The sequence below is a fragment of the Nannospalax galili genome, unplaced genomic scaffold (genome assembly GCF_000622305.1).
Source record: "Nannospalax galili isolate Female #2095 unplaced genomic scaffold, S.galili_v1.0 scaffold283, whole genome shotgun sequence".
In the NCBI taxonomy this organism is placed as follows: domain Eukaryota; kingdom Metazoa; phylum Chordata; class Mammalia; order Rodentia; family Spalacidae; genus Nannospalax; species Nannospalax galili.
In genome coordinates this window covers 1,033,062-1,044,272 of record NW_008350535.1, presented here as the reverse complement: position 1 = coordinate 1,044,272, position 11,211 = coordinate 1,033,062, and the positions used below count along the sequence as shown (strand labels likewise).

General features: G+C 33.0%; 1 protein-coding gene across 1 annotated transcript in view; it reads right to left on the bottom strand.

Moving 5' to 3' along the window:
- March1 (membrane associated ring-CH-type finger 1) overlaps positions 1-11,211 on the bottom strand; it is an 889,338-nt gene that overhangs the window by 606,185 nt on the left and 271,942 nt on the right. The window contains exon 2 of the mRNA XM_008847798.2: positions 1,273-1,349. The gene's annotated coding sequence lies outside the window, so the exon portion shown is untranslated. The remainder of the gene's footprint in view (positions 1-1,272; positions 1,350-11,211) is intronic.

The window sequence follows — 11,211 nt, the reverse complement described above, 5'->3', positions numbered from 1 at the left end:
TTTTAAGGGAAATTTTTATGGTTCTTTTAAAGAAAAACAGTAATTTAAATTGACAGTATTTGAAAACATAGAAATACTGGGCTATAATTTAAATATAAAGCAAGTATATATTTTTTAAAATCTTTAACTTTATAAGATTTTCTTTTCATTTTGTATGTGATTGCTCACTAATTTTAATATATTTTGAAGTAATATATAACCTCTAGATGATTACATAGGTTTCTATACTATATTCTGACTTTTAAGTATGTTCTCTAATTCTCCATCCTCATCACTAGCTGGTTGAAGATACTGAGGTGTAAAACTCCTTAGGGAAGAACAATTGTCTATGGAATTGAGAACTTAACAAGCTTCTTATCATACAGTGCATCCCCCAATTTTTATTATGAGGCAATAGAGCATAATTTTTCTCTTGCTAAGTGGAGATAGTATGAATGAATCAAAAGCCAAAAAGTATTGCAAATGTCAAAATAAATGACATGCACTACATTCTCTCCATTTACTGAGTCTGTCACAGAAAACTAAGTAGGAGCAAAGGGGCTTTTTAATCATGTCAGAAAACATCTTATAAAAAGGGGAAAAAACTATTTGCTTTATACTGTGTTCTAGAAACTATGAAATAGCCAAATCTCAACTTTGAGATAATCAGAAGGGTTATAAATTTGAATATTCCAGAATCCCTCAGTTCAATGTCACTCGTTACTCTCCACACAATAATATTGTTTGCACTGTATCATGTGGAATAAATGAGGGCTGGCATCTAAGCCATCAAATTCACGTAGTGGTACCCCAACGTGATGAATATTACAAAACATGAATGTACAATCTAAACATTAGGAACAAGATAAAAATCACTCTGTTTGCTTATGATAGTCAGTATTTAACTACCTTAATAAGGTCTCAAAGGGCAGTTTCTACAAATAAAAACCTATTTGTTCACTGAAACAAAGGACATTATAATTATGAATAAATTGCCCAGGACAAATCAATATTCCTGACAGCACCGTTTCAAACTACCTCACCAGCTGATAAACTCTTATCACAAGTCATTAAAATATTGGCTGATAAACACAAAGAACCAGAGTTAATCTAACAAAGAAATACTCTTCTGCTATTTGCCAAAATTGAATAGTACTGAGGTAAAACAAAGCTTGGAAGAAATAAAACCAATTAAGACTCTAATTTAAAAAACTGAACTCTAATTCCAAGTGAGAAAAGTGGTTTCTGTGCCAGAAAGTCTTTTTTATTCAAAATATAAATAGATAAACTTACAAAATATGGCAGTGTCTTGCTTAATCACAGCAGGACAGCTGAATGTCTCCTCTCAGAACTCTTCTTGGGTACATTTACTGAAAAAGAAAACAAAAATAAATAATTGTGAAAGTTAAGCTAAAAGGAAAAATGGTTGTAAAGAATCATGACTTCCAAATTTTTCAAATTTAAATAGTAAATAGAATTTTAAGTGATTATTCCTAATCTCATTTTTGTCAATATTCAGGTGATGTTAAAATTTTGTATCAGTTTCTATATGGTTGCAAAACATCTGCATACTACCGTAAAATAAGATGTCAACTGAAGCTGTATTTTCTAATTAGAACTTCCAAAATAGTCTTGTCTGGCACAAAGGGTTGTGTATGCCCATTGTCAGCTGTTGAACTGTAATGCACTCAAGCATAGTCCCAAATATAGAGGAGATATTAAAAAGTCAGGTTAGAATACCTGGCCTCTGTTTCATAGCAATACAGTCTAAATCTGATGGTATGTGTCAAACACTTGGATGAATATAAAGATGAAGTATTATAAAGGCAAGAAATGGTCATTTGTGGGCAGCTCATCAGCAGCTTCATGCGTACATCCTCAAACATTTTAAACAGACAGGTACTTCATGACCTCCACCAACATCGTGTATGGAACAAAGCAATACAAATTGTTTTAGGATCTACTCCAATGGAAGGCAAACATAGCCATTCTATATTCATAGAATACATTGTATGCGGTAATTTGGCATCAGCATCTGCAAATAAATTCTTCACAAGAAAAAAACTGACAATATAGTATTTTAACAAACTGAACTAAAACAGAAGATAGTATTAACAATTTTTCAAGGAATACATAAAGTAGGATTACAACTTCAGAGAACATATTTGAGTTGGGTCTATCTGTAGATTGAGTGCCTATGGAGTTTCTAAAGCAGTTTATGTAATATTTACTTTCAATGATCTTGTCTATAGGATTAATCTCAATTTATAAAATTCATGCTATTAACACTGACAGCTTTTATAACTATGAGGGGTGAACAATGAAACTGGAACTGTGTGAAACAAATTGAAATAAAGATCACTTATAGAAACAATAACAGTCACAACAAAACAAATCCAAAGAAAAAGATATAACATATAGGACTATGAAATTTTTTATTAACTTTAAGTGATTTACAATGTGATTTTAAAAATAACTCAGTGTTGTTTCTACTTTGACTAGAATCTTTATAAATCATGAATTTTAACTGTCTAAAATAAAAAGCATATTAGTAAAACACATAACCACAAAATGGTTTCAAATAATTATTTGTACAAGTGGAAGAATAGTAGCCTTCTTCAGCTCGGAACAGTCCAATCATTCCTGACTCACTTAAATTGTGGTTACCTTTCATTTGACTTAAATTCTATCGAAAAGCTTGAATTTTTCTGTTTTAAAAGACTATTTTATAGATAATACAATTTAAATGGAGTTTAGATATTAAAATCTGAGTTGCAAATGTGAACTGTTTTGGAATATCACCCTATTCTTTAGAATAATGAGGAACTAGAAATCCCAGCAAAGTCTCCGAACTCTGCATTGATGTTGGTTGGTTACTAGATACGAAGGTTATGCATTCTACTGCTTTGGCAGTTTGGTTTTTCTAGCCTCACTTGGAAATGTAACTAACTCCATGTTTTCCTTGTGTTTAAGAATTATTTTTTTTTTTGTGTGTGTGTGTGTGTAATGTGTCATGATAGCACAAAAACAAAACAAAACAAACAAACAAGCGAACAAAACCAGAGCGAAAGGTGAGAGAGGGAGAGAGAAAGAGGAGAGAGGTTTCTTTCGATGGTTTCATTATCAAGGGCCGTATATCTGAGACAGTCAAGGCTAAATTGTGGGCACCTCTGTTCCTGTAGCTCTAGACATTCTGCTGAATGCTAAAAATCTCATCATACTAACGACTGAGAAGAATCCAGAGAGAGCTGAGTTAATAGAAAATTGTAAAGATACACTTATCTCAGAATGAATTATTCATGCAGGAGTATAGGAGATATCAAAATTTAAGAAACAGATGGAACATGATGATTAGACATGAGATTTATCTGTCAGTACGGTATCCCATGACTCATTTCAGATTACTCTGCAGTACAAGTGAAGTTGTTTCACCCAAAATGTGGTACAACTTTGTTTGCTCACATTTAGCATAATAATTCTAAAAGCACTTTATTCATTTTGGATTTAAAAAAAGTCTCTTACTAGTGTATATTGATTTTCTCTGATGTGTTTAATTATATTCTCATACATGTAACATAATATTTATTGACCATATTCACCCGCATTGGCCTACCTTTTTCCCCACTCACTTCACTAATCCCCTTCCTCTGCCCAGCTAGCCCCTTCCACTTTTGTGTCTTCTTTATTTTTGTGACCTAATGAGTTTCATTAGGGCTGCTTATTGAACCACTTTATCTTTGTATTTTACTGTAACTCTTTAATCTAAATTTGTGTGACTTCCACGTCCATTATTACTAAGTCTCAGTAGATGGAACACTTTCATTAGAGTAGAACCAATATTCATACCATTCCACTTGGGTTCACAGCAAAAGAATAAGTTTAACAAAATAGGGGTGCGAGAAATGGCTCAGCTGTTAAGAGAATGTTCTGTTCTTTCAGAGGACTGGAATTCAGTTCTTAGCACCCATGTTAGATTCACACACCCACACACACACACATAGAAATAACAAAAACAACATTTTTAAAAGTTAAAGTTTAATAAAATAAAGATCATCTCAGCTTCTGAACAAGTACTGGAGCTTTATACTGATGTATTCAGTTATCAATATAGAGTGATTTTCTTATTCATAATTCAGCCAATTGCTCCTACCTCTCTAACTACTGCTGTATGTATGTACACATGTATGTATATACTCATAAAAACTTCACTTGGACTTTATTGAAGCAGCTATATTTATTATATTTTCTCACAGTTCACATTATGTATTTGTTGTTTACTATATTGTAAATGATGAGCTCATTATTTCAATAAACAATGCTTTCAGTTTGGTACAAATCATAACATCAGTATTATTATTAACTATAATGGTCAAAAGGTAAATATTAACACATTTCTAAATTGTATGCATACATATTCATTCACATTATGTCAAATAATTAGTCATTTTTTGTGTGAAAAATCTGGTCTATGCAGAAATTATTGTGTAAATGATTCCTGTTTGTGTATTATGCTATAACATAACTTGTTTGTTATTTCTCTGAAAATGCAGATAATTGTCAGAATTCAGTGGCGCAAGTTTACTTTTTAGTAAAGACTGCTGAGTGAAGAAAAAAAAAATTAAAAACTTTATAAACAAAAATATTATTTGTCTTACTGAAAGTATTTTGATAATACTTTGAGTGATACTGATAGTACTTTGAGTGAGCTAATACTGTTGAGTGAACCAACATAGGTAAGAGTGGGGATTCAGATGCATTGTTTAATCAAGTGTTCATGGCTGGAAGGGGATGTGAAATTATCCCTCCAAGCTAATGAGCATTGACTTCTACGAAAATTAAGAGGAAAAAAAAATCCTGGAGAATGCACTAAACTAAATTCAATCTGCTACAGTCCCAGAATGTGGAAACAGTTTTACATGTTCCCTTCTTAGTGAAAAATGCATCTCTTACTAAAGAAAGTTTCCATTACAAAAACACAGAAAGAAGGTTTAGAATATTCATTATAGTCTTAGTTTTTCAAATAAAAATAAATCTTCTGGTTACTTAAGACAAAAGATTTTGTATTCAATATGAATGTTTAAAAAGATTCTAAAAATGAACAACTACTTGAGAATGGCCAAGCGCTAACTATGGGCAGTGACTCAACATGAATGAGGTGAAATTCACAAAGAGCACGATGTTAGGTATTTTAAATTAAAACCTAACTTAAGACCAGGCATGGTAACATGTACCTCTAATCCCAGCCCTCGGGATGCTGAATGGCAAGAAGGCTCACCATGATTTCCAGCCTGCACTGCACAGTGGGATATTGTCTCAAAAACATCTAATTTGAAGAAATAAAGTTATATGCTTAAGAACAGAGTTAAAGGAAGAGATACCACACTGCTAAACATGCAGTGTACCTGTTTTGTTTTGGCAAGACAAATGTGTTCAGAGAATGTTCTAGGAAAGTTTCTGAGGGTGATAATGAAAATTCTCTACATTTGGCAGAGACTATAGTAAAAGTTGATGATGTTATGAAAGAATGTTTATTCCAAGTGCAAACATTGGTACCAAGTGATAGCACAAGTAATTTAGAAATTATATATAAAAATGAATAGATCTATTGCATAAATGACAAACCAAATTATTTGGAAAGAAAGAAATATCAAGTGTTGTATAAATTATTTTAGATGTAACTTACAGTGTTCGTTTGGAAGAGGTATTTATAATTAATGCAAATTTGATTATTTAAAATTTTCAGTGCTTTAATAACTATTCAGTTGTTCCTTTGATAATTTCATTATGATTATTGTAACATGCCAGCGCTTTCATTCCTCTTCTGCCTAGCCAGAAGTCCCCTCACATAAGAGTCTTTTCTGCTTTATTTTGAGGACCATTGAGTTTAACTGGGATTGTTTGTGTCCATGGGTTTTATCTGAGAACTTTTGAAAATAATTCCTGAGGGGTTAAAATACAAGTATCACAGTTGATAAATTTTTAAATCTAGGAAAAATTTTTTGAGAGCACGATGTTGTCAAAGTATCCACATATGGAAACCAAAATACAATAGTTACAGTAGAAATATGAAGAATTGCAAGGATTTCCAAATTTTGATTTACTCCTCAGTTTCTAAGCATGAATAGTTTTGATGGAAAGAAAGTTTCTTTGGGCATCAATGACTATACTCAGTCAGGATGAAACTCTAAAGCTCTTTCCTTGGATTCATTAAATGTTAGATGATATTAATAATCTGTCAACCATAAACATAAAAGCAGTATACATATTGCATAGAAAAGCTAAATTAATGCTGTCATAGCAAACTAAATACAAAACTATAATTATTTAAATAACTTTAATGATATTAATATCATATATACATATAAACTCTAGAATGCTAGAAAATGATGTACTTGCCAAAATAATCATTTTTAAACATAGTTTCTAATTCTATCTCCTATATTATGTAAAATTAATACTTTAAGGCAGGAACCTTAAAACTTGTTCTACAAAAGGCTAGGACTGGTTTTGCAGGTTTACATACAGTCTCTATTGGATTGTATATTTGTGTGTCTGTGTGTTTATTTGTGTTTACAACTTTTTAAATGCACTATTACTTATTTGTGTGTGAGAGAACATGTGAATGCTTATGTTTGGGCACATACATGCTATTGCACATTTGAGGTCAAGCTACAACCTGTGGGATTTGGTTCTTTTCTTCCACCATGTGGGTCTCAAGGATCAAACTCTTTTTATATATGGCACATTTGCACAATGGAATATCATTTAGCTGTCAAGAAAAGCAAAACTATGAAATTTACAGGTAAATAAATGGGACTGGAAACAATCATTCTGAGTTAGGTAATCCAGACCCAGAAAGACACACTTTCTCTCTTATAGGTGGATGCCGTCTTTGAATCTTTAGATATGTATGTTTTAAATGGAAAACCCATAGAGGTCAGGAAACTAGTAAAGGGGCATGGAGGGTGGGTGTGGCTTCACAGGAAAGTTAGAATGTAGTAATGTAAAGGAGAAAGGGAAATAATGGTATAGGAAGGCCTAAATGGAGTCGAGAAGGGAGGGCAGGGTAAAGGAGGGAGTAAGGGAAGGTTACCTCACACTAAAGGCCTTTGGAAAATGTCGTGGAAACGGACTACTGAAGGAATTACTTTAAGAAATCAGTCCACCTAGAATGGTAGGTTTGTAGAGGTTTTGCTCCTTTGGTTTTAGACGAATGATGATGAGGAGGGAAGAAGGATCTTTTGTCGCCTCAGAGAATTTGGAATTAAAATCCTGTCATTGTAAAACTGAATTACTTTAAAACCTGATAATCAAGTTTTAAAGTGGCTTGCTAGTAGTGTTTTAAAAAACATGTAATTTGGAGACTCAGCAGTTAGAGCACTGCTGCTCTTGTAGAGGATGTGGCTTCAGTTCCTAGCAACTAACAACAGTCTTTATAACTCCAGTTCCAGATTATTCAATTCCCTCTTCTGACCTCTGTGAGCATTGTATGACATGGGTGCACCTACCTACATGCAGATATTACATTCATACACATAAAGTAAAAATAAAATATTAAAAATTAAAATATATAATTTGAAGAATTCCAGAAGAAATTTGAATTAAAATAATATTAGTATGAATTTATACTTGGCTCATTTGTGATTATAAATAAGAAAAAATAAGAAACTACTTGAGATTCATATATTACAGCTGAAATAAATTTGAGAAAATTAACAAAAGTGATGGAATAGTCTCAGTGAAATGATATTTTAAAAATTCATTGATAAGCACTTTAACTCTTTACGTGAAATATTCTTTGCATTAGTTGATTATATTGTTTTATCATGCATATCAAGGCAACAGAAAGAGTAGACTGAAGGTTAATTTTTCTAAACAGTTTGTTCTACCTAAGGGAGTAAACAAAGTTTGATGTCTGTGCTGAATAGCTTTGGTGTCAACTTGACACACCTGGGTTGAGGGAGCCTCAATTGGGGAATTGCCTTCATTGGACTGGCCTGTGGCCATGTCCATGGAGCACCTTCTTGATTGTTGAGTGATGTGGGAGGGCCCAGCCCACTGTGGGTGGTGCCACCCCTGGGCAAGTGGGCCTGTGTTGCATAAGAAAGCAGGCTGAGCAGGGGGCAGGGACCAAGCCAGTAAGCAGTGTTCCTCCATGGCCTGTGCTCCAGCTCCTGCCTCCAGGTTCCTGCCCTGAGTTCCTTCCTTGGGCTCCCTGATGAACTGTAACCCAGGAGATGTAAGATAAACCCTTTCCTCCCCAAGTTGGTAGTGGTCAGAGTGTTTTGTCACTGCAATGAAGAAACAAACTAGGACAATGTTATTTAGTGATTTTCTATTTTATTTTATTTTTTTTGTCTTTTTGAGACAGGAATTCATTATGTAGACCAAGCTGGCCTCAAACTCACAGAAATCTGCTTGCTTCTGTCCCCTGAGTTCTGGGATTAGAGGCAATGTACCACCACACCTGCTCTGATATTTATTATTCTAAATAAATTTTTCCTCAGGCAATTTAGGGTCCAGATATTGTAAAGGCATATGCAATACACTAAAATAATGTTTGAATAAGATGTTAGCATGCAAACAATGACACATTTACTTCAATACATGTTATTGTAAATTTGAGGACTAATGATTACATCTATAAGGAACAATAGTATAAAATATTTAAAAAATAAACATACATAGGCCCATGTGGATTTTAGTTTCTTCACACAATTTATCATAATAGAGTATCAGTGCACTTTTCAAAGTAATTATGCTTGGAAATGACTATTAAAATGCATATTCAAAGGTATGAAATCAAGTTTGATTCAAATTCTGAATCAATGCATGGAAGGCTTTGTTCTTTGAAGAAAGGAGGAACCTTCACCCTGGCCCACTTAAGATGCCAAATACTGATGCTGATTTCACTTAGTATAAACTATTTGAATAAATATTCTTGAGGCTATAATGCCACTGTTTTAGTTGTTTGTGAATGATACTTTTAATAATGAAAAGATAACTCTGAGTGTAGTAAGAAAACATGTACCAAATAGTGTTTTGTCATTAGCAAAAGAGTTTTATTTTCTTTTGCTTGATGGTTTTTATTCCATTTTTACTTAATTTTATTGTCTTGACCTGCTGAGTATCAAACTCAGGGCATCAAGCCTACTTTCTAAGCAAGTTCATGACCACTGTATTAGATCTCAACAAAGAGTTTTTCTAACACTGTCCTAACAATATTAGTTTCATACTGCTCTATGAACTTTCACCCATTTTCTGAAGAGGAAAATTGAGGATTATGCAAATCACGATATTTCTTTAAATGCCAAGGCTATTGGAGGTCCCCATGGGAACTGATATTTGTATGCTAGGTTGGCTAACTATTCTTCCCAATGTATTTCAATTCCCTCAGCATGAATTTAAAAAGTTAATTGATGTAGTTGAGTTATAAATATGAAATGAATGAATTTGAAGTTTTCTAAATTGTATAAGCCTTTATTTCAGATAATTCTCTAAGATAGCAGACTCCTTAAATTGGTAGTGATTATATGTCATTGATTTTTCGCTGACAGAAGAGTAATAATTTTTATGAAATAACCTGTCTCATGGTCCCCATTAAGATTTCAGTGTAACTAATCATCTGTGTAAAAGTCAAATATTTCCACATAAGTGCAAAAGATGCTGTCTATAATATTTATACTTGATAGTGGAAATTGTAAAAGAGAACCTACCAAACTAATCCCCTTTCAAATGAATGAACATTACTTTCCTTGAAATGCTAAGGTAGTTTTCCTGGGAGGGATGAACTCCTTTGGGAGACATAAAGCTTAAAATGCCTTCTGGGGTTGCCATGGGATACCATTTTACAAGAGCATTTGCAGAGCAGATGGAATAGAGATAAATAAAATACATGCAGGTATGAAATCAGAAGTTTTCTATTTAATTTGCCATAACCAATAGAAGAACTTGTCCATGGGTCTACAGGAAAATAATCCCTCCTGTCAGAAAAAAACTAAATTTGACATTTGGAAACACAATTCGATAATTGTAAACCTCATTTGTTTTAAAATTTCAGAGAGCTTTTTTTGTGATGCATCATAATGCTTTTCAAGGAAACAATTTCTAAGAATAGATTGAGAAAAACAAATTAATATTGTATTTTACTAATATGAATTTATGCTTTGCTTTTTTATGATATAGGTAAACAGAAATAGAAAACTATTATTGAGTCCTTCAAATCTGAAGCTTAAAACTTTAAAATGATTAAAAAATAGTAGCAAATCTTTTAAAATTCTACTACTAATGACTCTGTTTGTAAACTGGTTTCCCGCATTTGCTACTCTGAGTAAGCTTACAGATACACTATAAATCAACCAGTATTTTAATTAGGATAACTCATGAGAGGACTTCAGTGAATTAAATACCTTCATAATAAAATGTAATTTCTTACATAAAATCTGTGTGCTGAATGCCTGTGACAAAGGCTCTTTTAGAAGAGCAAATGTGTTTTAAATTAATGTATTGACTCATTAGTTTCCACCAGAAAAATTCCATAAGACTCTTCACTTCTGAGCCCTTGCTACTTGATAATTGCTGACTTCAAACAGAAACCCTTTACAGAACAACCAATAGAAAATCACCAAGCCCTACAACTGCATGTGGACTAGCAATATAGATGTTCATTGTGAGAAAAAGATAAAATAAGGTTATTTCTCTCCTCTTATCTTCTCTCTCTCTCTCTCTCTCTCTCTCTCTCTCTCCTTCCCCTTCCTTCCTCCATCCTTTATTTCCTCAAAGACTTTAAAAATGTTTCTGTTAGGGGATGGAGAGATAGCTCAGTGATTAAGAGCACTGACTGCTTTTGAAAATTACTGGGGTTCGATTCCCAGCACCTACATGATAGTTAACAAACATCTATAACTCCAGTTCCAGGGGCCCTCTTCTGACCTCTGCAGGGATTGCATGACATAGGTGTACCTACCTACATGCAAGCATAACACTCATACACATAAAATAAAAATAAATAAAATACTAGAACATTTCTGTTAATTATTATTCATTTTAGTCTTTTAATTTACAGGAATTTACCCCAACTTTTTCAAACTCTTAAATAAAAGGATTCCTGTCTTGTGTTCTTTGCAAGGTTCCCCATTCTGAATGTGAGGATTTTTTATGTAATAGGATCATTTAATTTTCCTCCACTTGCTACAGTTTCTGTAATCTTGCTCTAGTTTCTGTAATCTGCAT